Source organism: Bombina bombina, chromosome 6 (genome assembly GCF_027579735.1).
Source record: "Bombina bombina isolate aBomBom1 chromosome 6, aBomBom1.pri, whole genome shotgun sequence".
NCBI classification, from domain to species: domain Eukaryota; kingdom Metazoa; phylum Chordata; class Amphibia; order Anura; family Bombinatoridae; genus Bombina; species Bombina bombina.
The window spans coordinates 1,127,502,318-1,127,526,551 of record NC_069504.1 but is presented as its reverse complement, the minus strand read 5'-3'; positions in this window follow the sequence as shown (position 1 = coordinate 1,127,526,551).

The following is a 24,234-nucleotide window of genomic DNA, read 5'->3' as shown; positions in this document are numbered from 1 at the left end:
TGTAATGTAATATAAATTACCGTCTTGTATGTCCTTTTGGTTGGGTAAACTTTACTGCAAGTGCCAATATACTTTTGTTTAATGCTTGATTCTTCTTCTGTGCAGAAACCAAGATTAAGGTATTACCTTTGGGGTATAGATTGCAAAAGGAATTCACCCACGCAGATATTGGTAAAATACGTCCGCAGCAAGCTAGTGACCTCTAGTATTCTGTAAAATATCACCACGAGGAACTATTAATACACAGACATGAGCAGGACTTGCGGTGCTCATGCAGTGTAGGTGCTGAGTAGCTGCGCTAGCTCAGAGTGAGAATATGCAGATCTTCCTGTTCCTGTGCATTGTCCCCTCAGCTACAGATTACGGACTGAGATCTTTCCCCTTTCAGAAATGCTTGTTACAGCAGAACTTGACCAATTTCAAGATCTTTCTAGCAACAGCTCAGAATTATTTGGGTTAATATAAAAATATTTAAATCTAAATACCATTATTTGTCTCCTAAAAATATACTTTTGCCTTCTACTTGTCTCCTAGATGTGATATAAATGTGTAAGCGCCCCTGTGTGACAGTGAGGATCTGCAGCTACCTATGTGCTTACCCTGTACAGCCGTCATATTGTGCAATTACTTAGGTTACTGAACAAATCGGCCTCACTGGGCTGTTCATTCAGGCGCACAATTCTCATTTCTTTCTTAATTTAGTTTGCTATTGTGTTTTCACTCGAACAAATTTAGGTCATTTCTGAATCTTTTTTATAGACTAACAATGCGACGGATTGCAGTGCCACATAATCTCTAACACAGCTGACACCAAATTTACCAATACATCTAGGTGTCAGCCCGAAAATATAGAAAACGGAAATGCTTTAGGTTTCATGGTGTCTAAAGAAGGATATACATGATATAGTCTCTCTCTCTAGCACAGCTTGCCAGTAACACATGGCAGTGATTACATCTTCTGTTGCCTGCAACTGTGACTACCCACATTTCCCACTCGTTTCCCCCCTAAACCATTAGCAGTAGTGACTGAACCCTGTGATTGCCAGAAACAGCGCTTTCATGGGACTAAAGAGAGACTCAGCCCCTGCAGGGCAATCAGAGCTTTCATAGGGACTAGGGATACATGAAAAAAACATTGAGTTTTAACCGAACACAAAACATATAGAGATTATCTAAAATGTTTGTGTGTGGTTAAAAACAAAACATAAAAACATTACAGTATACTTTAATTCATTTGTTTTCCAACTTTTTCCTGCAGTTTTAAAAATGGTGGGTTTTCCAGTTTTGAGATATGGAAGTCCACGATGCAGACTTAAGCATAACCCTGCTACATATCTGTCCCTGAGTGGTCTCAGATGAGGTCATAAGATAAGGAACTGCAAAACATTGCAAGTTGTGCTGACAAAATGACATTGGATAGCTGTGAACTCCAATAACATGAATAAAAGCAATCGTAGAAAAATAATATACTAATGTATTCAGAATGTTTTCACATTTGTCTGTAATATTAATTCATTGGAAAACAACATAAAAATGCTCTAATTGATACCAAGGTGCTTAAGTTCCTTTAAGGTTTTCTATCTATAGCATTAAAGTTTCTTGTTTAAGTTGTAAATCTTTAATATTAGCCAGATGAGTTCTCTGTATACACCCTCACTTTCCTTTTGCTTGTGGCCGATTACATTAATTGTATTGGTTTACACTCATCTGAGTATAGCGGTGATCACATACCAGAAATATTCAGTTTGTCATGCAGCTTGTGCGCAATTCTTTAGTGCACTGGGAATTTGTAACCTTAAAGGGACAGTCTAGTCAAAATTAAACATTCATGACTCGGATAGGGTATGCAACTTTAAGCAACTTTCCAATTTACTTTTATCATCAAATTTTGCTTTGTTCTCTTGGTATTCTTTGTTGAAAGCTAAACCTAGGTAGGCTCATATGCTAACTTCTAAGCCCCTGAAGGCCGCCTCTTATCTCAGTGCATTTTGACAGTTAGAGGGAGTTTGTTCATGTGTGCCATATAGATAATGTTATACTCCCTCCCGTGGAGTTTCTTATGAGAGGGCACTGATTGGCTAAAATGGAAGTCTGTAAAAGTAACTGAAATAAGGTGCGGTCTGCAGAGGCTTAGATGCAAGGTAATCACAGAGGTAAAAGGTATATTAATATAACTGAGATAAGGGGCAGTCTGCAGAGGCTTAGATGCAAGGTAATCACAGAGGTAAAAGGTATATTAATATAACTGAGATAAGGGGCAGTCTGCAGAGGCTTAGATACAAGGTAATCACAGAGGTAAAAGGTGTATTAATATAACAGTGTTGGTTATGCAGAACTGGGGAATGGGGTTATCTATCTTTTTAAACAATACACATTCTGGCGTAGACTGTCCCTTTTAAGCATCTTTCAGGTTCTGCTGTGCTGTTAAGGAAGTGTCTGGTCAGTATTTGCACTTCTCTCCTCGTCTTCACATCTTCCCTTTAAAGAAACACCAAGAAGCGACAATATATGTCACATTTTATTATTGCACTGTATCTGTTTAACTCCCTTTCCCCCAGGACTGAATAGGTAAAATACACGTAGAGTAAACCAAATGTTAAATATACAGAAACCGTTGGTCCTACAGTTTATCAGCCCCCCCAATTTACTTCTATTATCAATTTTGCTTCATTCTCATGGTATTCTTTGTAGAAGAGATACCTAGGTAGGTAGTGTGCACATGCCTGGTAATAGTGCTCTTGGTAATGTATAACATTGTTGTAAAACTGCTGACTGACAGTGCTGCACACACGTGTACGCTCCTGAGCGCATACCAAGAGAACAAATACAGTTTGATAATAGAAGTCATTAGAAAGTTGTTTAGAATCACTGTTGTATCTGAATCATTATAGAAACATGTTGGGCAAACCTCAGAAAGTCTGCAGCTGCTGGCAGGACACAAATGAAGTCACAACTGATGCAATACACACCAATGCCAGCTCTCTAGCAATCATGGTATTAGAATACTGATCCTCTAGTCCAGTGCTTTCATAACTGTGCCGTGGCACATTAGTGTGTCGGCGGCAGGGTATGGGTGTTGCTTTTATAACTGTGCCGTGGCACATTAGTGTGTCGGTGGCAGTGTATGGGTGTCGCTTTCATAACTGTGCCGTGGCACATTAGTGTGTCGGCGGCAGTGTATGGGTGTCGCTTTCATAACTGTGCCGTGGCACAGTAGTGTGTCCCAGCTTTAGCACAAACTTTTTTTTTTTTTTTTAAATTTTATTTTGGTTTCCGACTTTCCCCCTGCCTTCTACGCATATCATGTGGTGGACACGTGATTGATACCTAGTGGGTCACAGATCATCTTAACCTATTGGTGCAGTTCAGCCGGAACTGAAACTATTCCCATTGGCGGCACATTGGCTTCTGACTGCTTGCTTAGTCTCCTCAATCGGCTGGTGACATCACGTGTGGTCAGTGAGTGGGACAGCAGTGTGTTTGCAGCGTGGGCAGTAGTCAGTCGGACTCGCAGAGCTCTGACGGCGGCAGCTTAAATGCCGAGCTAAAGTCAGAAGTCAGTGTTTTGTTTGTTTTTGCAGACTCCCCAGCGGTCCACCTTTCCAAGGTTTAAGCGCAGCAGGTCTAAGATTGTGAGTGGCATTTTGACTCTGTATGTTAATAATTATGTGGGAGCACTGGGAGCTGTTTGATTCCTAAAAAGGCTTGAAATTGAATTTAAAATTCTAAGAAAGCTTCTCACAGTCAGACGGAACAATCTTAAAGAATTCTGTTGTCAATTCCATTTTCTTTTTTTGCTAATGGAGGTGTATTGCACAAATGCTTCTATTTAACCCTTCCCTGTGTGGCCGAATTTGTCTACATCAGAACAAAGTTCTGATGTAAACAAATTGAAATCACGCAATCGTGCAATTTCAATGATGGGATCAGGTCAGAAGGGAGTGCCTATGACGCTAGGCATGCCCTCCAGACTGCAATCCCATTCAGGAAGCGCATTTGGCTTCCAGACAGCCAAACGGCTAGGACGTTCCATGTCGTTCTAATGGCGCTAAAGCCCAGTGCAGTTAGGATGGCATGGAAAGTCCTAATGGCAGGTATGAGTTAAAATTGAAATGCAACCATGCACACTTCAACTGTGACATTTCTGTCCCTTTAACTAGAAGTGACAATTGCACCTAGGTGTTCCACAGTCCATATTAACGTCAAAACTTACTGGCAGCCAGCAGTCGGAATTACTCTTCCTGTGACAACCTTCTTAAAGTGAAGTTCAAGTCTGCGGCTCTCGATTACAGTATTATAATTATCAATTGAAAAAAGTATAATGTTCATTCATCAAAACTGTTAAAATTATGCCTGTCGTTTAATTTTTTAATTTACATTTACCGTCCCTATTGCCGCAATTGTCCGCCCGACATTGTTCGTCTTTTGATTGACATGTTTTCTAAATTTTCCATCCAATTCCTTCACTTCCCCCGGGGCGTCCTGCCCCTTTTTACCCGCGTCATCATTCAGTCTCACGCATGCGTGTAAAAGCTATTGTCCTCCTAGTCGTCATGCTCGTGCATGATATGCTCCGGAATGAACTAAGGAACGGACTGAAAATTTGTACGCATGCGCGAATGAAGATACAATACGCATGCGCATATTGAAGCCGGTCTTGTGCACGAGCATTGAAGTGACGAAGTCAGCTTCTTCTTACGATCGCTACGTCATTAGAGGAAAATAAGGAAGTAGACTGGGGGAGGAGTAACAGTAAGAAACATTGCTATAATATATATATAAATTACGCTAAATTCATATACTTTTTTTTAAAAAAAAGTTAGCGACTTTTATATTTGGAGGTTAATGTTTACATGGGTGCTGAGCAGTGAGTTAAAATTGAACTTCACTTTAATTAAACATTATCGGCAATTATAATCCACATATACATCATCAGGCCAGGAACTTACTGGAGTCTAGCGTTTGTACCTTACTATCTGAGCCAAAAAGCAGAACAATCAACTTCCGTCCTGAAGACAAGAATCACGCTCCATAGTTACTGCTGATTCTTTGCAGATAGGCATTTTTCCAAAGATGGGTCCTCCCATGAAAGGTTGTAATTCTACAACTGTGACCGTGACATATAAACATCAGTACCAGAGCCCGTAAAGAAAACATGCATAGGGCTTAGCGCTATTATAATTTACGTTCTTTTATTATTACTCATATAATGTCCACAGCGTTAGGTTAATTTTGTCACCAAATTTATTAGAGAAAAAACGGCAGCATCTGGAAAAATCCATATATTTTTCTGTTACACTTTTACTTTAATACATTTGGTGCTGAAATTAGCAGAATGCTGCTGCCTTTTTACAAATAAATGCACATCCCTACAAATAGGTACTGGATTGCAGGAGACCTACATACTAAATACTGTACATGTTTTAAAAACTGCCCTCTGTCCTATTTTCTACTACTGGTGAGTATGTGTTTATTTCCCTTAAAGGGACATGATGCCCGAATGTTGAAGCACTTGAAAGTGATGCAGCATATCTGTAAAAAGCTGACTAGAAAATATCACCTGAACAGCTCTATGTAAAAAAGGAAGATATTTCATCTCACAATAGTAAGTGCTCAGTGAATACCCTTCAGCTACTGTCCAGCTGCAGGTTGGAAAAACAAAATAGCCTATCAGCACTGCTGAGGTTATGCCTTGCTTCATTGTGATCTCATGATATTTCACTGAAATTCACTAGAGATTTCATAGTAAACTTCCTCAAAGTTACAGTCTACACCAGAATTGTTATTGTTTAAAAAGATAGATAATCCCTTTATTACCCATTCCCCAGTTTTGCACAACCAACACAGTTATAATAATACACTTCTTACCTCTGTGATTACCTTGTATCTAAGCCTTTGCCCCCTTAATTCAGTTCTTGTGACAGACTTGCATTTTAGCCAATCAGTGCTGACTCCTAGGTAACTGCACGGGTGTGAGCACAATGTTATCTATATGGCACATATGAACTAACACCCTCTAGGTGTGGACAAACAAAAATGTCAAAATGCATTCAGATAAGACTCGGCCTTCAAGGGCTAAGGAAAAGCATATGAGCCTACCTAGGTTTAGCTTTAAACTAAGAATACCAAGAGAGCAATGCAAAATTGATGATACAAATATATTGGAAAGTTGTTTAAAATTTCATGCCCTATCTGATTTATGAAAGTTTATTTTTGACTAGACTGTCCCTTTAAACTTAGTAGGGAAATAACATGACTGTGTCTGCACATGCCAGATACAAGCTCCCTTGCCAGTTCCAGCACTAGCGTCTTGATTGGATACTTAAAGTCACTTTACAATGGGATGTGGCTACAATGTTATTTCCCTACTCAGTTTAAAGAAGTTTTCTATGCAATCTTGTGAGTTTTCAGTGAAATCTCACGAGATCACAGTAAAGCAAAGCATGACCTCAGCAGTGTTGTTGCTGATTGGCTTTTTTGTTTTTTCAACCTGCAGCTGGACAGTAGCTGAAGGATAACTGTTCACTGAGCACTTACTATTATTGAGGGAAAATATCTCTTTTTACATAGAGATGCTCAGGGGATATTTTCAGTTATGCAACATCACTTTTAAGTGTTTTAGCGTACAGTATTATGTCCCTTTAAAGCAGGACTTGAAAACCCAGGATTTGGGTTATTATCCATATATCTTTATACAAATAACACTGTCTGGTTCCTAAAAGTACGTTTGGCGACTAAATGAATATACTGGCGACTACATTTTAAATTTGTTGACCCCTGCAAGGATTGTTAAATACGGTAGAAGTGCTTAATTTACAAATGCATAATAAAAGGACAATGGAGTGACGCAATTTTAGATTTTGGTTTTCAGAGAAATGTCAGTTTAGTTTTCCTTCCCCCTGTATCATGTGACAGCCAATCACAAAATGCATATTCATATTTACTGTGAATTCTTGCACATGCTCAGTAGGAGCTGGTGTCTCAGAAAGTGTGCGTATAAACAGACTGTGCACATTTTATTAAACAAACTGGAAAGTTGTTTACAGTTGTGTTCTCTATCTGAACATTTACACTTGAAGCTGGTTTAGGCAATTTGCAGGTTGCAGAATTAGCCTTTTTGGCCTCTAGGGTATGTGTGACAATAGCAGTTTTTACACAAATACAAGGTGTTTACATGAAAAGGGAGCAAAGTAATGAGTGTATGTTGGGATCTTTTTTTTTAACTACATATAAATATTGACTGTGCTGTTCCGATTAAACACTTGGTTTTCCCCATCTGGTTACATCTGTAGGTTGCTATTGACGCACTAATATAATTTACTCTCTGCCACTGAGTTCAGAGCCCAAATGTGCTGAAATATAAAGACACAAATGCCCTTGAGTTTCCTGCATGTTGCTGTCCGTACTGTGCCCTTGTGATGATGCTGCTAGATAATCCCGGCTCAGTTTACAGCTATAATAATCTCATTCCCAGCACCAGGGCTGCGGTGCATTGCAGGGTTCTATTGCGGCAGGAGATATTGCCCTCCCTCCCCGGGGAAACTTTTGTCTCTCATGAAGTTGGGCCCTACTGCTGCGTATGAATGAGCTTGTGTGTGCTGCTTACACTGCTAACTTTCACTAAGTAATTGCCAAAGGCTTGACAAATATAAGGATGGTTTTGTTAAAGGGATGTTCAACTCAAAGTGCGATCCATAAATATGAATGTAATTCATGAAATGAAAACATTATTCTTATTTACTTTCTGCAGATGGGGCCTTCATAGGTATTTTACAGTAAAGGTACAGAGTGTTTGTGCCTAAAATTTATTTCTGGCTCATGAAAGTTATTTTATTTTGGCTTCTATGTCTCATTGTTAATTCAGTACAGGGCCTTATTTGCTGGTTTATGCAGTGAGTAATATACTGTGATTTACCTGGATGAATCTGAGAACAATATCTGTATTCATGTTCTCTTTTTCTGTTATCCATCAGTATACACTGCAGTGCTGGACAAACCCAGGAGTCAGGAAGCCACTTGCTCCTACAATTGTACCCCTGGCTCCAAACTTCTTAGGTTATTCTCCATATATCTACATACAGGACTTGCAATTTCTACTTTTTCCAGACAAGTGGTACAGTTTAGTGGACAAGTAAAATTGTTTCTTTTTCCGATGTTTGAGTGAACTAGTAACTACTTTCCTCTGTTCTAGTAGCTTTTAACCTCTGACTAGTAAACTATAGTGATATTTTTCCACCCTGGCCTATATACAAATACCACTGTCTGGGTTCTAAATTTTAAACAGATTTGTTAACCCCTGATATGCTGTATGTATACGGTGCATGGCCAGATGAAAGAGTTTTTTGTTGTTTTTTCCCAATTGAATATTTTTTCTGAACATTATTTCCTATATTACCAGCTATGATGATCTCCCCAGAGGTTTCGTTGCATTGGCTTTTTGCATATTTAGCCGTGTTATGTTTCATTAGACCAGTGCTTTCCAAACTGTGTGTCGTGACACATTAGTGTGTCAGCAGCAGTGTGTAGGTGTGTCCCTGCTTCAGCACAATTTTTTTTTTTTAAATTGAAACATTTTTTAATTTTTTTTGGGGGGTTTCCGACTTTCAGTCTGCTTGCTACGCATATCACATGGTTGACTCGTGATTGATACCTAGTGGGTCACAGATAATCTTAACCTATTGGTGCAGCTCAGTGGGAACTGAAACTATTCCAATTGGCGACACATTGGCTCCTGACTGCACGTGTAGTCTCCTCAATCGGCTCGTGACTGCATGTGTAGTCAGTGAGTGTGATAGTAGTGTGTATGCAGCACGGGCAGTAGTCAGTGCAACTCGCAGAGCTCTGAGGGCAGCAGCTTAAACGCTGAAGTCAGAAGTCAAAGTGTTTTTTTGGGGGGTTTTGCAGCTAGCTCCCAGTAGTGCATTTCATTATTATATAATTGATGTAGGTGTCACTATCTCTTAAAACAAGTTAGTTTTAACCTCCTGTTTGCTAGTACAACTGAGTTACTGTGTCACGAAATTATGTAGGTTTAAAAAATGTCACTCACCAACATAAAAAGTTTGGAAAGCTCTGTATTAGACTAACATAGTAGCTAGCATTGTTTTTCCCTTAATGTTTCCAATTACTTTTTTACCAGCTGCAGAGTATAAAATGTATGAGATTTGCTTTTTAAGGTTTATTTGTGTATATGAATTAGCTGGTTTTGTGTTTTGAAGCCACAACCTAATAAAATGGGTTGAGCTTGTAGGTATAATCAGATCTCATTACTTTATCACACTGTGTACATATGCATGTGTCTTTATCTTATATCTGTAGGTATAATCAGATCTCATTACTGTATCACACTGTGTACATATACATGTGTGCTTATCTTATATCTGTAGGTGCAATCAGATCTCATTACTGTATCACATTGTGTACATATACATGTGTCTTTATCTTACATCTGTAGGTATAATCAGATCTCATTACTTTATCACCTTGTGTACATATACATGTGTCTGTATCTTATATCTGTAGGTATAATCAGATCTCATTACCTTATCACCTTGTGTACATATACATGTGTCTGTATCTTATATCTGTAGGTATAATCAGATCTCATTACCTTATCACCTTGTGTACATATACATGTGTCTTTATCTTATATCTGTAGGTATAATCAGATCTCATTACTGTATCACATTGTGTACATATACATGTGTCTCTATCTTATATCTGTAGGTATAATCAGATCTCATTACTGTATCACATTGTGTACATATACATGTGTCTTTATCTTATATCTGTAGGTATAATCAGATCTCATTACTGTATCACATTGTGTACATATACATGTGTCTTTATCTTATATCTGTAGGTATAATCAGATCTCATTACCTTATCACCTTGTGTACATATACATGTGTCTCTATCTTATATCTGTAGGTATAATCAGATCTCATTACTGTATCACATTGTGTACATATACATGTGTCTTTATCTTACATCTGTAGGTATAATCAGATCTCATTACTTTATCACACTGTGTACATATGCATGTGTCTTTCTTATATCTGTAGGTATAATTAGATCTCATTACTGTATCACACTGTGTACATATACATGTGTCTTTATCTTATATCTGTAGGTGCAATCAGATCTCATTACTGTATCACACTGTGTACATATACATGTGTCTTTATCTTATATCTGTAGGTATAATCAGATCTCATTACTGTATCACACTGTGTACATATACATGTGTCTTTATCTTACATCTGTAGGTATAATCAGATCTCATTATTTTATCACACTGTGTACATATGCATGTGTCTTTATCTTACATCTGTAGGTATAATCAGATCTCATTATTTTATCACACTGTGTACATATGCATGTGTCTTTATCTTATATCTGTAGGTATAATCAGATCTCATTATTTTATCACATTGTATACATATACCTGCTTCTTTATCTTATATCTGTCTGTAAACCAAAGACTAGTACTTGGAGGGAATAATGGAAAACTAACATTTTATTCTATTTCTTCTACTGGCTGTGTTAAAACTTTCAGGATGGGTAGGGATACCACAGGCTAAATAAACTATTTGAAATGCCAATATAAGGGTAATGGAAATACCAGCAGGTAAAGTGGATCATTGGGAACAAATTAAAGGGGAGACATTTTTTGAGTAAACTATCCCTTTAAGCTCCTGCTGGGCTCAGAAGCCAGATTATATAATAAGATTTCTGTTTCTCTTATAGGAAAATGTATTTTAATCCCAGAGTCAAAACTTTTCACTTTCTGTGATGGGATTTTATTTTGGTGAAAATTTTTCTGCAGATCTTTTTAAAATTACATGAAAATTGGAAATTATACAATTACTTTAAATCACCAGCTTGTGTGCAATGTGTTAATTACCTGGAGAATAAATACGTTTTAAAGTTTTATAATATAATACAGCAGTTGCAAGTTGCATTACAAATTAGCTGCAGAGAAAAATTGAGTACATTTTGTTTATTTTGCTCTTGGTCTAACATCACACAAATGTAAGATAAAAAGGTGCACTACTCACAGGAATGTTTTACATTCATGGATCACAACTTTGCAGACTGGGAAAGGCTAGGGGGCATTCTTTAATAATTCACAGAGACATTCCTTAATCTATGTGCTGCCACTTTGCAGCGCTTCTCTATATTTGACTGTTCTCTTGAAACAGTGATTTGCTCTGGCTGCACAGTTAGGGAAACTTACACAGTGCAGCCAGAGCACAGTGTTGTTTGAAGAGAACAGCCTGATGTGGAGCAGTGCTGCAAAGCAAAGTGCTTACAGTTCCTGTATGTACCCCGTTGTTTCTGCACACGCTGCATTTTCTGCTATGACATCTCAGATCACAGCATGTTCTGCCTTGGGGATTTTGATTGTTAGTGAATTTGTAAAATTGCTACTGATTCTTCAGAACAAGTCCTTGATTAGATTGGTTCCATCGCACAAAGTATTTATAGTCTAGAGTTAGCATTGAAGAACCATGTACAGTTTGTAAAAAAGGGTCTCTTTGGCTAAAGGGTGACGTTATAAACATAAGGATGTGCCAGTTTTCAGTACAACCATACTAACCCAGGCTGGTTTCCTATGCTTCTGCATTGTTTCAGAAGCTGAGATCATTGTGGTAACAAATAATGTACATTTGTAGAACAGATGTGTAAAATACCATTGATGCACTTCCTGACTGCACAGAGCGGTAAGGGAGAAGCCAGCATTGAACCCTCTACCCTGGCCCAATGCATTAAACAATAATATGATCCTTGCTCTCTTGGCCTCATGCTATTGGATGGCAGAATATAGTCTTCTCATTGGCTAAATCCTATTTTTCCTGGGGTCACTCTCTGAGAAACAGTCCTGGTCTCTGATTAATTAATTTCTTAGGTGCCCCTTTAACTTTCTTGTTGATCTGCTGCTGTAATCCACGTGTCTTTGTTAAAGCTCATCTCATCTTGCGTGCGCAAGTCTTGTTGAAACCCTTGGTTTTGTCTTCTGGCCTCTGCTACTCATATTCTTCTGCCAGCTTCCTGGCCCTGTTCAAAGGCACATGATACTCAAAATGATACTTGCATACTTCAGAAGGATGTTCAATGTTTTTTACTTTATTCTCTTAGTATCTTTGTTTAGGTAGGTAGGCTCAGGAGCACCAATGCACTACTGGGAACTAACTGGTGATTATTGTACACATAAGCGTCTTGTGATTTATTGGAGCCCTTAGTTCTAAAGGGCTTCAATTGTTTAGATTTTTTTCTTGTAGTGATAGTCTAAACATCTGGCCTCTTGGGCTGCAGCCTGTGAGCTGGAGTTGTTAGTCACTGAAGGCTGCTATATTTGTAGACGGGGGGTCAATAGGTGCAGAAAGCACTTGGGCTTGTCGCAGAATACCCTCTAACATATATTACTGCATCCACTGTTGTGCTAGAAGCTCTTCCACCACTAACATTTACCTGCCTGGCTACTGTGCATGTGCGGCCATTGGGCGCAGCACTCATCATTCTCTTGTACCCCAGTACCTCAGAATATTTATTATTATTTATTATCGGTTATTTGTGGAGTGCCAACAGATTCCGCAGCGCTAATATTCACTTGTTATCTTTTGCTGAATGAGCAGCAACCTACTACTGGGAGCTAGCAGAGCACATCAGATAAGCCAATGACAAGAAGCATATATCTGCAACCAGCTCTCAGTAGTACTTTGCTGCTCCTGAGCCTACCTAGGTATGCTTTTCAACAATGGATCTCAAGAAAACAAAGCAAATTAGATCATAGAAGTACATTTTAAAGTTGTTTCTACCCTCTTCTCCTGCCCGCGTGTGATTGGATGTGTGTGGGCAGGGGGTGGGATTGCACGAGACGGCAAAATAACGCTCATGTGCAATGTTAAATTCCAGCTGCGGATTGCTGCCTGCCAGAGGAGAGCTGGGGTGGACAGGGGCGAATATGTACGCCCCTGTCCGACCTTGCTTGATAAATCGAGCCCTTTGTGCTGCAAAACATGGGCACCTAATACAGCCTGTGCATGCAGTAGGTGTCATAGCTGTTAGCCTGGCGTGAGTGGGCACAGTGCCCACAGTACAGGGGATTACGGCCCTATCTTGCCGTTTTACAGCTGGCTTAACAGTAGCACTTAATAAACACTAAATAAATGCTAGACACAATGATACACATCAGAGCAAACATTCACCTGTAACATGTGGTTGTGTTTTTTTGTTTTTCTATTTGTCATAAAAGTACTTAAGAAATAAATATAAAGTTTAGTAACGTGCACCACCATGATGGTTTTTCTATCTGTGCTTATGTGATGTCTCTCCTGCTGAGGGCCAATTACTATACAGTAAATGACCTGAAAGGTAACAGGTGAAGGTCTGGTGAGGTTTAGTTTCTATATATAATCATGTGCTAGTTACATATAATCATGTGCAGGTTACATATAATCATGTGCAGGTTACATATAATCATGTGCTAGTTACATATAATCATGTGCAGGTTACATATAATCATGTGCAGGTTACATATAATCATGTGCAGGTTACATATAATCATGTGCTAGTGACATATAATCATGTGCTAGTGACATATAATCATGTGCTAGTTACATATAATCATGTGCTAGTGACATATAATCATGTGCAGGTTACATATAATCATGTGCAGGTTACATATAATCATGTGCAGGTTACATATAATCATGTGCTAGTGACATATAATCATGTGCTAGTGACATATAATCATGTGCTAGTGACATATAATCATGTGCTAGTGACATATAATCATGTGCTGTTACATATAATCATGTGCTGTTACATATAATCATGTGCAGGTTACATATAATCATGTGCAGGTTACATGTAATCATGTGCAGGTTACATATAATCATGTGCAGGTTACATATAATCATGTGCAGGTTACATATAATCATGTGCTAGTGACATATAATCATGTGCTAGTGACATATAATCATGTGCTAGTTACATATAATCATGTGCTAGTGACATATAATCATGTGCAGGTTACATATAATCATGTGCAGGTTACATATAATCATGTGCTAGTGACATATAATCATGTGCTAGTGACATATAATCATGTGCTAGTGACATATAATCATGTGCTAGTGACATATAATCATGTGCTAGTGACATATAATCATGTGCTAGTGACATATAATCATGTGCTAGTGACATATAATCATGTGCAGGTTACATATAATCATGTGCAGGTTACATGTAATCATGTGCAGGTTACATGTAATCATGTGCAGGTTACATGTAATCATGTGCAGGTTACATGTAATCATGTGCAGGTTACATGTAATCATGTGCAGGTTACATGTAATCATGTGCAGGTTACATGTAATCATGTGCAGGTTACATGTAATCATGTGCAGGTTACATGTAATCATGTGCAGGTTACATATAATCATGTGCTAGTGACATATAATCATGTGCTAGTGACATATAATCATGTGCTAGTGACATATAATCATGTGCTAGTGACATATAATCATGTGCTGTTACATATAATCATGTGCTAGTGGCATGTAATCATGTGCTGTTACGTATATTGCGCGTTAGTACAAATGGGAGAGATGTTTTAAAGTGAATAAAACATAAAAATTATAATTATAAAAAGTATTTGCAGTATAGTTTCATTATTACTTTGCTGTCTTTTTCTATAATGTAAATCCCATGATAAATGCAGAAGCCACACTAACAACTCAAGCACTGCTATATTCCATGCAGCCATTGTTTGTTCACTCTAGTACCTCATTTGTATGACAAGGCTTTTAAAGGGTATGTCCCTGAAAATGTTCATGTGATATATACTTATTAAAGGGGCACGTTTAGTTATTTCATCTAAAGAGGGAATTGCAACATATTTTAGTAGTTTTCTTTCCAGACATAGAGGTGTGGTCCTCTCCACCAATAATAGTGCTTACCAGGCAAAGAGCATTAGTGTCTTAGTTTCCGTTTCATTTTAAACAGAATTGTACTTAACTTTTTTCATGCAAAAGTGTTTTTCAGTTTGTTTAAAAGCTGTTCTTTCATATACTTTATAAAATGTTTTTGATTTGCTATGAAAACCAAATACCGGTATATCATCTTTAATACGTTTATTTTAAAGGGAAACTTTACTAGTTGGTAATGCAAACTAATCAACTGCATGTTATTTTCTATAGCCCTGTATACATCATCCTTTGTTATATAGCATACCTAGGTAGGCTTAGTAACAGCTATGCCCGGGTTGGAGCTAGCTGGTGGCTACACACATGCTTCTTGTCATTGGCTCACTAGATGTGCTCAGCTAGCTCCCATAGTACATTTGCTTATATGTAAATAATTGTGTAATAAAATGCTCTAAAACGTTAGAAAATGTTCATTTTTTTGTGCCTTTTATTTGTACTTTAGAAAGTTACTTTTCACATGAAGCTTTCTTATTATATTTACAATCTCGGATCTGCCTAAAATGCAAAACTTAGAGGCTTTCCTGACGCTGTAGCTTTTTTATATAAAATCTTTGTGCCGCTGATTGGTTGCTCTGTGTTAGACTATGGGGCAGCGCTGCTGTGTTTTACAGCTGTACATGGGTTGTATAAAGAATATTTATGGTGCTCCTTTTTCAAGAGCACAAATACCTGGAAATACTTGTTTGTTTTTAGGTAAATTGCAGCTGCTGGGTTTTTGGGTGGTGGTGTAATCATCTGATAATAAGGATAATGATGATCATTACTGGAAGATCAGAAACTACCTTCTGTTCCTTTGCACTTTGTAGTTGTAAAAACGCAGCTCTTTAAACTCCTTTTGTTGGTTTTGTGGGTTCCCTTTTTAGGGAATAATAGGGAATATGAATGTCAAAAAAAAGTCGACTTATATGATCACTTATCTTTTCTCTTGATATTCTCTGTTGAAACTTAGTTCCTTCCAGTGTGAGCATATTTAGGTAGACTCGGGGGCGTGCATGTGACTTGAGTAACATTGTTATAGATACTGTTGCAAACACTGCAGCCATATAGTGCACAAGACGTGCACTCTTGAGCATACCTCAGTAAGTTCCTCAACAAAGAATGCCACAAGAACCAAGTCAATTTGAAAATAGCATAATTGTGTCAAAACCACAGTTCCTCTCCTCCTTTGTTCTCCCCTTGAGCCCCCTTAGCATGTAGCCTATGAGCCCAGCTGTTTGCAGATCCAACTCACGGCAGGACCCTCTACCCACTTGTTCCCTATGAATATTACCCGCATTGTATATAGCGCTGCGGAATCTGTTGGCGCTCTACAAATAATAGCTGATGATAATAATAATAGTGTGCTGACATTTTGTTATAACAAAACTAAGTCATTCAAAGGGACACTGAACCCAAATGTTTTCTTTCATGATTCAGACAGAGTAGCAATTTTAAGCAACTCTCTAATTTACTCCCATTATCACATTTTCTTCATTCTCTTGCTATCTTCATTTGAAAAGCAGAAATGTAAGTTTAGATGCCGGCCCATTTTTGGTTCACAGCCTGGGTTGTCCTTGCTGATTGGACAGCACCAATAAACAAGTGCTGTCCATGTCTGAACCAAAAACGATCTGGCTCCTTAGCTTAAATGCCTTCTTTTTCGAATAAAGAAAGCAAGAGAACAAAGAAAAATTGATAATGGGAATAAATTAGAAAGCTGCTTAAAATTGCTGCTCTATCTGAACCATGAAAGAAAAAAATGTGGGTTTAGTGTCCCTGTAATGCTATTGTTTCAGTTGCTTATTAAACCTTAGAAAGCACAGATATTTCAGAATCGTTATACTCCTGTTAAAGGGACAGTCTAGACCCAATACATAATTGTTATTACCAGAGAAACACCCAGCAACTGCTCCCACCTCTATAAGTTTGTAAGAAGTACATGAAACATTAATATTCTTGGTTTGTTAAAGTGATGGGAAATCCTACAGTTTGTGACACGCTAAGATTTAGCAGTGGAACAAATAAAGGGGGCTTATAAAATACTTCATGCTGAAGCTTCTTTATTTGTTTGCAGCGTTCACCACACTGAGCTGCTAAGGCAGCCCACTGCAGAACGCTATTTGGCTGAGAGGTGACGTTTCCACATCGTAGCCAATAGCTGTGCAGGAAATCCGGCTTTGTGTCGACCGAAACAACATATTAAACTGCTAAAATGTAATACAAGAAGAAAGCTGTGGGTGGAGCTTGGCGGTCATTTTAGGCGGCTAACAAAAACGATGCTTATTTAAGAGTTCCATGTACTTCTTACAAGTTTATAGATGTAAAACCCGTTGCAGGATACTTGTCTGGTAATGTAACAGTAAGTATTGGTCTAGACGGTCCCTTTTTAAATACCATATTCTGTAACTGTTTTGTTCTGAATTATAAATAAACGTACACATCTCAGACTACTAGATGTAGTTATTTGTTTTTTTCTGCATAGCAGGTTGGATTTGATTTAAATCGCTAGCAGTAAGACTTTATTTAAATCATGGGTTTCTACATAAAGGTTTCATTTTTAGAATAACAACGTTTCAGATTATGTTTCCACTTGTATCAGAAAATACTGATTTAGATATTTACCGTTAGATAGACCTAGATAGATCACTGGAATGCATGACATTATTGGAAGGTGAAATATCTCCAGTTTACTTTTATTGGAAGGAGAAAAATAATCATTACCTTGGTTTTATTTAACTAGAATAATAACATTATACATCATTTTACTGCTTGCCCCTCCCTCCTCAGATCTATTCTACCCCAAATCTTCTATTCAGTGACCTTATATGTACATAGATTTGCAAGGGAGCAATGGATTACAGGGACAGTGTAATAGACATTAAACGTTCATGATTCAGATAGAACACACAACTTTTCAATATACTTCTATTATCTCATGCTTTTTTCTCTTGCTATCCATTGTTGAAAAGCTTACATAGGTAGGCTCAGAAGCAATGCCCTGCTGTGAGCTAGCTACTTGTCATTGGCTCATCCAATGTGTTTACTTAGCTCCCAGTAGATCATTGCTCTCCTTCAACAATGGATATCAAGAGAATAAAGTAAATATGAAAATTGTGTGCTCTATCTGAATTATGAATGAAACATGTTTGGGTTTTTGTCCCTTTTAAGGTCTATGTCTCTACTTTGCATGTTTATTTTCTAACATTTTTCTTTGAAGAAGAGGCCTTTTGTTTCTGCAGACGCAAATTCACAGTTTTGAGAAAAAATGCCCAAAATAATCTTGTAGAAACTTCTGGGAGAGCAGGACACTGAACAACTAAACATTACAGCCGTGAATATACAGCGTCTTGCTACGTAATTAAAAAGTAATCCTTATTTCAGGATGAATAACCTACATTAAAGGGACATGAAACCCAAAAAATGTCTTTCATGATTCAGATAGAGAATATAATTTCTCCAACATAGGTGTGTCCGGTCCACGGCGTCATCCTTACTTGTGGGATATTCTCTTCCCCAACAGGAAATGGCAAAGAGCCCAGCAAAGCTGGTCACATGATCCCTCCTAGGCTCCGCCTTCCCCAGTCATTCTCTTTGCCGTTGTACAGGCAACATCTCCACGGAGATGGCTTAGAGTTTTTTAGTGTTTAACTGTAGTTTTTATTATTCAATCAAGAGTTTGTTATTTTAAAATAGTGCTGGTATGTACTATTTACTCTGAAACAGAAAAGAGATGAAGATTTCTGTTTGTAAGAGGAAAATGATTTTAGCAACAGTTACTAAAATCCATGGCTGTTCCACACAGGACTGTTGAGAGGAATTAACTTCAGTTGGGGGAACAGTGAGCAGTCTTTTGCTGCTTGAGGTATGACACATTCTAACAAGACGATGTAATGCTGGAAGCTGTCATTTTCCCTATGGGATCCGGTAAGCCATTTTTATTCAGACAGTAAATAAGGGCTTCACAAGGGCTTATTAAGACTGTAGACATTTTCTGGGCTAAATCGATTCATATATACACATATTTAGCCTTGAGGAATCATTTAATCTGGGTATTTTTGTAAAATAATATCGGCAGGCACTGTTTTAGACACCTTATTCTCTAGGGGCTTTCCCTAATCATAGGCAGAGCCTCATTTTCGCGCCGGTATTGCGCACTTGTTTTTGAGAAGCATGACATGCAGTCGCATGTGTGAGGAGCTCTGATACATAGAAAAGACTTTCTGAAGGCATCATTTGGTATCGTATTCCCCTTTGGGCTTGGTTGGGTCTCAGCAAAGCAGATACCAGGGACTGTAAAGGGGTTAAAGATAAAAACGGCTCCGGTTCCGTTATTTTAAGGGTTAAAGCTTCCAAATTTGGTGTGCAATACTTTTAAGGCTTTAAGACACTGTGGTGAAATTTTGGTGAATTTTGAACAATTCCTTCATACTTTTTCGCAATTGCAGTAATAAAGTGTGTTCAGTTTAAAATTTAAAGTGACAGTAACGGTTTTATTTTAAAACGTTTTTTGTACTTTGTTATCAAGTTTATGCCTGTTTAACATGTCTGAACTACCAGATAGACTGTGTTCTGAATGTGGGGAAGCCAAGGTTCCTTTTCATTTAAATAAATGTGATTTATGTGACACTGAAAATGATGCCCAAGATGATTCCTCAAGTGAGGGGAGTAAGCATGGTACTGCATCATTCCCTCCTTCGTCTACACCAGTCTTGCCCACTCAGGAGGCCCCTAGTACATCTAGCGCGCCAATACTCCTTACTATGCAACAATTAACGGCTGTAATGGATAATTCTATCAAAAACATTTTAGCCAAAATGCCCACTTATCAGCGTAAGCGCGACTGCTCTGTTTTAGATACTGAAGAGCATGAGGACGCTGATGATAATGGTTCTGAAATGCCCCTACACCAGTCTGAGGGGGCCAGGGAGGTTTTGTCTGAGGGAGAAATTTCAGATTCAGGGAAAATTTCTCAACAAGCTGAACCCGATGTGATTACATTTAAATTTAAGTTGGAACATCTCCGCGCTCTGCTTAAGGAGGTATTATCCACTCTGGATGATTGTGAGAATTTGATCATCCCAGAGAAACTATGTAAAATGGACAAGTTCCTAGAGGTCCCGGGGCTCCCAGAAGCTTTTCCTATACCCAAGCGGGTGGCGGACATTGTAAATAAAGAATGGGAAAGGCCCGGTATTCCTTTCGTCCCTCCCCCCATATTTAAAAAATTGTTTCCTATGGTCGACCCAAGAAAGGACTTATGGCAGACAGTCCCCAAGGTCGAGGGAGCGGTTTCTACTTTAAACAAACGCACCACTATACCCATAGAAGATAGTTGTGCTTTCAAAGATCCTATGGATAAAAAATTAGAAGGTTTGCTTAAAAAGATGTTTGTTCAGCAAGGTTACCTTCTACAACCAATTTCATGCATTGTCCCTGTCACTACAGCCGCGTGTTTCTGGCTCGATGAGCTAGTAAAGGCGATCGATAGTGATTCTCCTCCTTATGAGGAGATTATGGACAGAATCCGTGCTCTCAAATTGGCTAATTCTTTCACCCTAGACGCCACTTTGCAATTAGCTAGGTTAGCGGCGAAGAATTCTGGGTTTGCTATTGTGGCGCGCAGAGCGCTTTGGTTGAAATCTTGGTCAGCGGATGCGTCTTCCAAGAACAAACTACTTAACATTCCTTTCAAGGGGAAAACGCTGTTTGGCCCTGACTTGAAAGAGATTATCTCTGATATCACTGGGGGTAAGGGCCACGCCCTTCCTCAGGATAGGTCTTTCAAGGCCAAAAATAAACCTAATTTTCGTCCCTTTCGTAGAAACGGACCAGCCCCAAGTGCTACGTCCTCTAAGCAAGAGGGTAATACTTCTCAAGCCAAGCCAGCCTGGAGACCAATGCAAGGCTGGAACAAGGGAAAGCAGGCCAAGAAACCTGCCTCTGCTACCAAGACAGCATGAAATGTTGGCCCCCGATCCGGGACCGGATCTGGTGGGGGACAGACTCTCTCTCTTCGCTCAGGCTTGGGCAAGAGATGTTCTGGATCCTTGGGCACTAGAAATAGTCTCCCAAGGTTATCTTCTGGAATTCAAGGGGCTTCCCCCAAGGGGGAGGTTCCACAGGTCTCAATTGTCTTCAGACCACATAAAGAGACAGGCATTCTTACATTGTGTAGAAGACCTGTTAAAAATGGGAGTGATTCATCCTGTTCCATTAGGAGAACAAGGGATGGGGTTCTACTCCAATCTGTTCATAGTTCCCAAAAAAGAGGGAACGTTCAGACCAATCTTAGATCTCAAGATCTTAAACAAGTTTCTCAAGGTTCCATCGTTCAAAATGGAAACCATTCGAACAATTCTTCCTTCCATCCAGGAAGGTCAATTCATGACCACGGTGGATTTAAAGGATGCGTATCTACATATTCCTATCCACAAGGAACATCATCGGTTCCTAAGGTTCGCATTCCTGGACAAGCATTACCAGTTCGTGGCGCTTCCTTTCGGATTAGCCACTGCTCCAAGGATTTTCACAAAGGTACTAGGGTCCCTTCTAGCGGTACTAAGACCAAGGGGCATTGCAGTAGTTCCTTACTTGGACGACATTCTGATTCAAGCGTCGTCCCTTCCTCAAGCAAAGGCTCACACGGACATAGTCCTGGCCTTTCTCAGATCTCACGGATGGAAAGTGAACGTGGAAAAGAGTTCTCTATCTCCGTCGACAAGGGTTCCCTTCTTGGGAACAATAATAGACTCCTTAGAAATGAGGATTTTTCTGACAGAGGCCAGAAAAACAAAACTTCTAAACTCTTGTCAAACACTTCATTCCGTTCCTCTTCCTTCCATAGCGCAGTGCATGGAAGTAATAGGTTTGATGGTAGCGGCAATGGACATAGTTCCTTTTGCGCGCATTCATCTAAGACCATTACAACTGTGCATGCTCAGTCAGTGGAATGGGGACTATACAGACTTGTCTCCGAAGATACAAGTAAATCAGAGGACCAGAGACTCACTCCGTTGGTGGCTGTCCCTGGACAACCTGTCACAAGGGATGACCTTCCGCAGACCAGAGTGGGTCATTGTCACGACCGACGCCAGTCTGATGGGCTGGGGCGCGGTCTGGGGACCCCTGAAAGCTCAGGGTCTTTGGTCTCGGGAAGAATCTCTTCTACCGATAAATATTCTGGAACTGAGAGCGATATTCAATGCTCTCAAGGCTTGGCCTCAGCTAGCAAAGGCCAAGTTCATACGGTTTCAATCAGACAACATGACGACTGTTGCGTACATCAACCATCAGGGGGGAACAAGGAGTTCCCTGGCGATGGAAGAAGTGACCAAAATCATTCAATGGGCGGAGACTCACTCCTGCCACCTGTCTGCAATCCACATCCCAGGAGTGGAAAATTGGGAAGCGGATTTTCTGAGTCGTCAGACATTACATCCGGGGGAGTGGGAACTCCATCCGGAAATCTTTGCCCAAATTACTCAACTGTGGGGCATTCCAGACATGGATCTGATGGCCTCTCGCCAGAACTTCAAGGTTCCTTGCTATGGGTCCAGATCCAGGGATCCCAAGGCGACTCTAGTAGATGCACTAGTAGCACCTTGGACCTTCAAACTAGCTTATGTATTCCCGCCGTTTCCTCTCATCCCCAGGCTGGTAGCCAGGATCAATCAGGAGAGGGCGTCGGTGATCTTGATAGCTCCTGCGTGGCCACGCAGGACTTGGTATGCAGATCTGGTGAATATGTCATCGGCTCCACCATGGAAGCTACCTTTGAGACGAGACCTTCTTGTTCAAGGTCCGTTCGAACATCCGAATCTGGTCTCACTCCAGCTGACTGCTTGGAGATTGAACGCTTGATCTTATCAAAACGAGGGTTCTCAGATTCTGTTATTGATACTCTTGTTCAGGCCAGAAAGCCTGTAACTAGAAAAATTTACCACAAAATATGGAAAAAAATATATCTGTTGGTGTGAATCTAAAGGATTCCCTTGGGACAAGGTAAAGATTCCTAAGATTCTATCCTTTCTTCAAGAAGGATTGGAGAAAGGATTATCTGCAAGTTCCTTGAAGGGACAGATTTCTGCCTTGTCTGTGTTACTTCACAAAAAGCTGGCAGCTGTGCCAGATGTTCAAGCCTTTGTTCAGGCTCTGGTTAGAATCAAGCCTGTTTACAAACCTTTGACTCCTCCTTGGAGTCTCAACTTAGTTCTTTCAGTTCTTCAGGGGGTTCCGTTTGAACCCTTACATTCCGTTGATATTAAGTTATTATCTTGGAAAGTTTTGTTTTTGGTTGCAATTTCTTCTGCTAGAAGAGTTTCAGAATTATCTGCTCTGCAGTGTTCTCCTCCTTATCTGGTGTTCCATGCAGATAAGGTGGTTTTACGTACTAAACCTGGTTTTCTTCCAAAAGTTGTTTCTAACAAAAACATTAACCAGGAGATAGTCGTGCCTTCTTTGTGTCCGAAACCAGTTTCGAAGAAGGAACGTTTGTTGCACAATTTGGATGTTGTTCGCGCTCTAAAATTCTATTTAGATGCTACAAAGGATTTTAGACAAACATCTTCCTTGTTTGTTGTTTATTCTGGTAAAAGGAGAGGTCAAAAAGCAACTTCTACCTCTCTCTCTTTTTGGATTAAAAGCATCATCAGATTGGCTTACGTGACTGCCGGACGGCAGCCTCCTGAAAGAATCACAGCTCATTCCACTAGGGCTGTGGCTTCCACATGGGCCTTCAAGAACGAGGCTTCTGTTGATCAGATATGTAGGGCAGCGACTTGGTCTTCACTGCACACTTTTACCAAATTTTACAAGTTTGATACTTTTGCTTCTTCTGAGGCTATTTTTGGGAGAAAGGTTTTGCAAGCCGTGGTGCCTTCCATTTAGGTGACCTGATTTGCTCCCTCCCTTCATCCGTGTCCTAAAGCTTTGGTATTGGTTCCCACAAGTAAGGATGACGCCGTGGACCGGACACACCTATGTTGGAGAAAACAGAATTTATGTTTACCTGATAAATTACTTTCTCCAACGGTGTGTCCGGTCCACGGCCCGCCCTGTTTTTTTAATCAGGTCTGATAATTTATTTTCTTTAACTACAGTCACCACGGTATCATATGGTTTCTCCTATGCAAATATTCCTCCTTAACGTCGGTCGAATGACTGGGGTAGGCGGAGCCTAGGAGGGATCATGTGACCAGCTTTGCTGGGCTCTTTGCCATTTCCTGTTGGGGAAGAGAATATCCCACAAGTAAGGATGACGCCG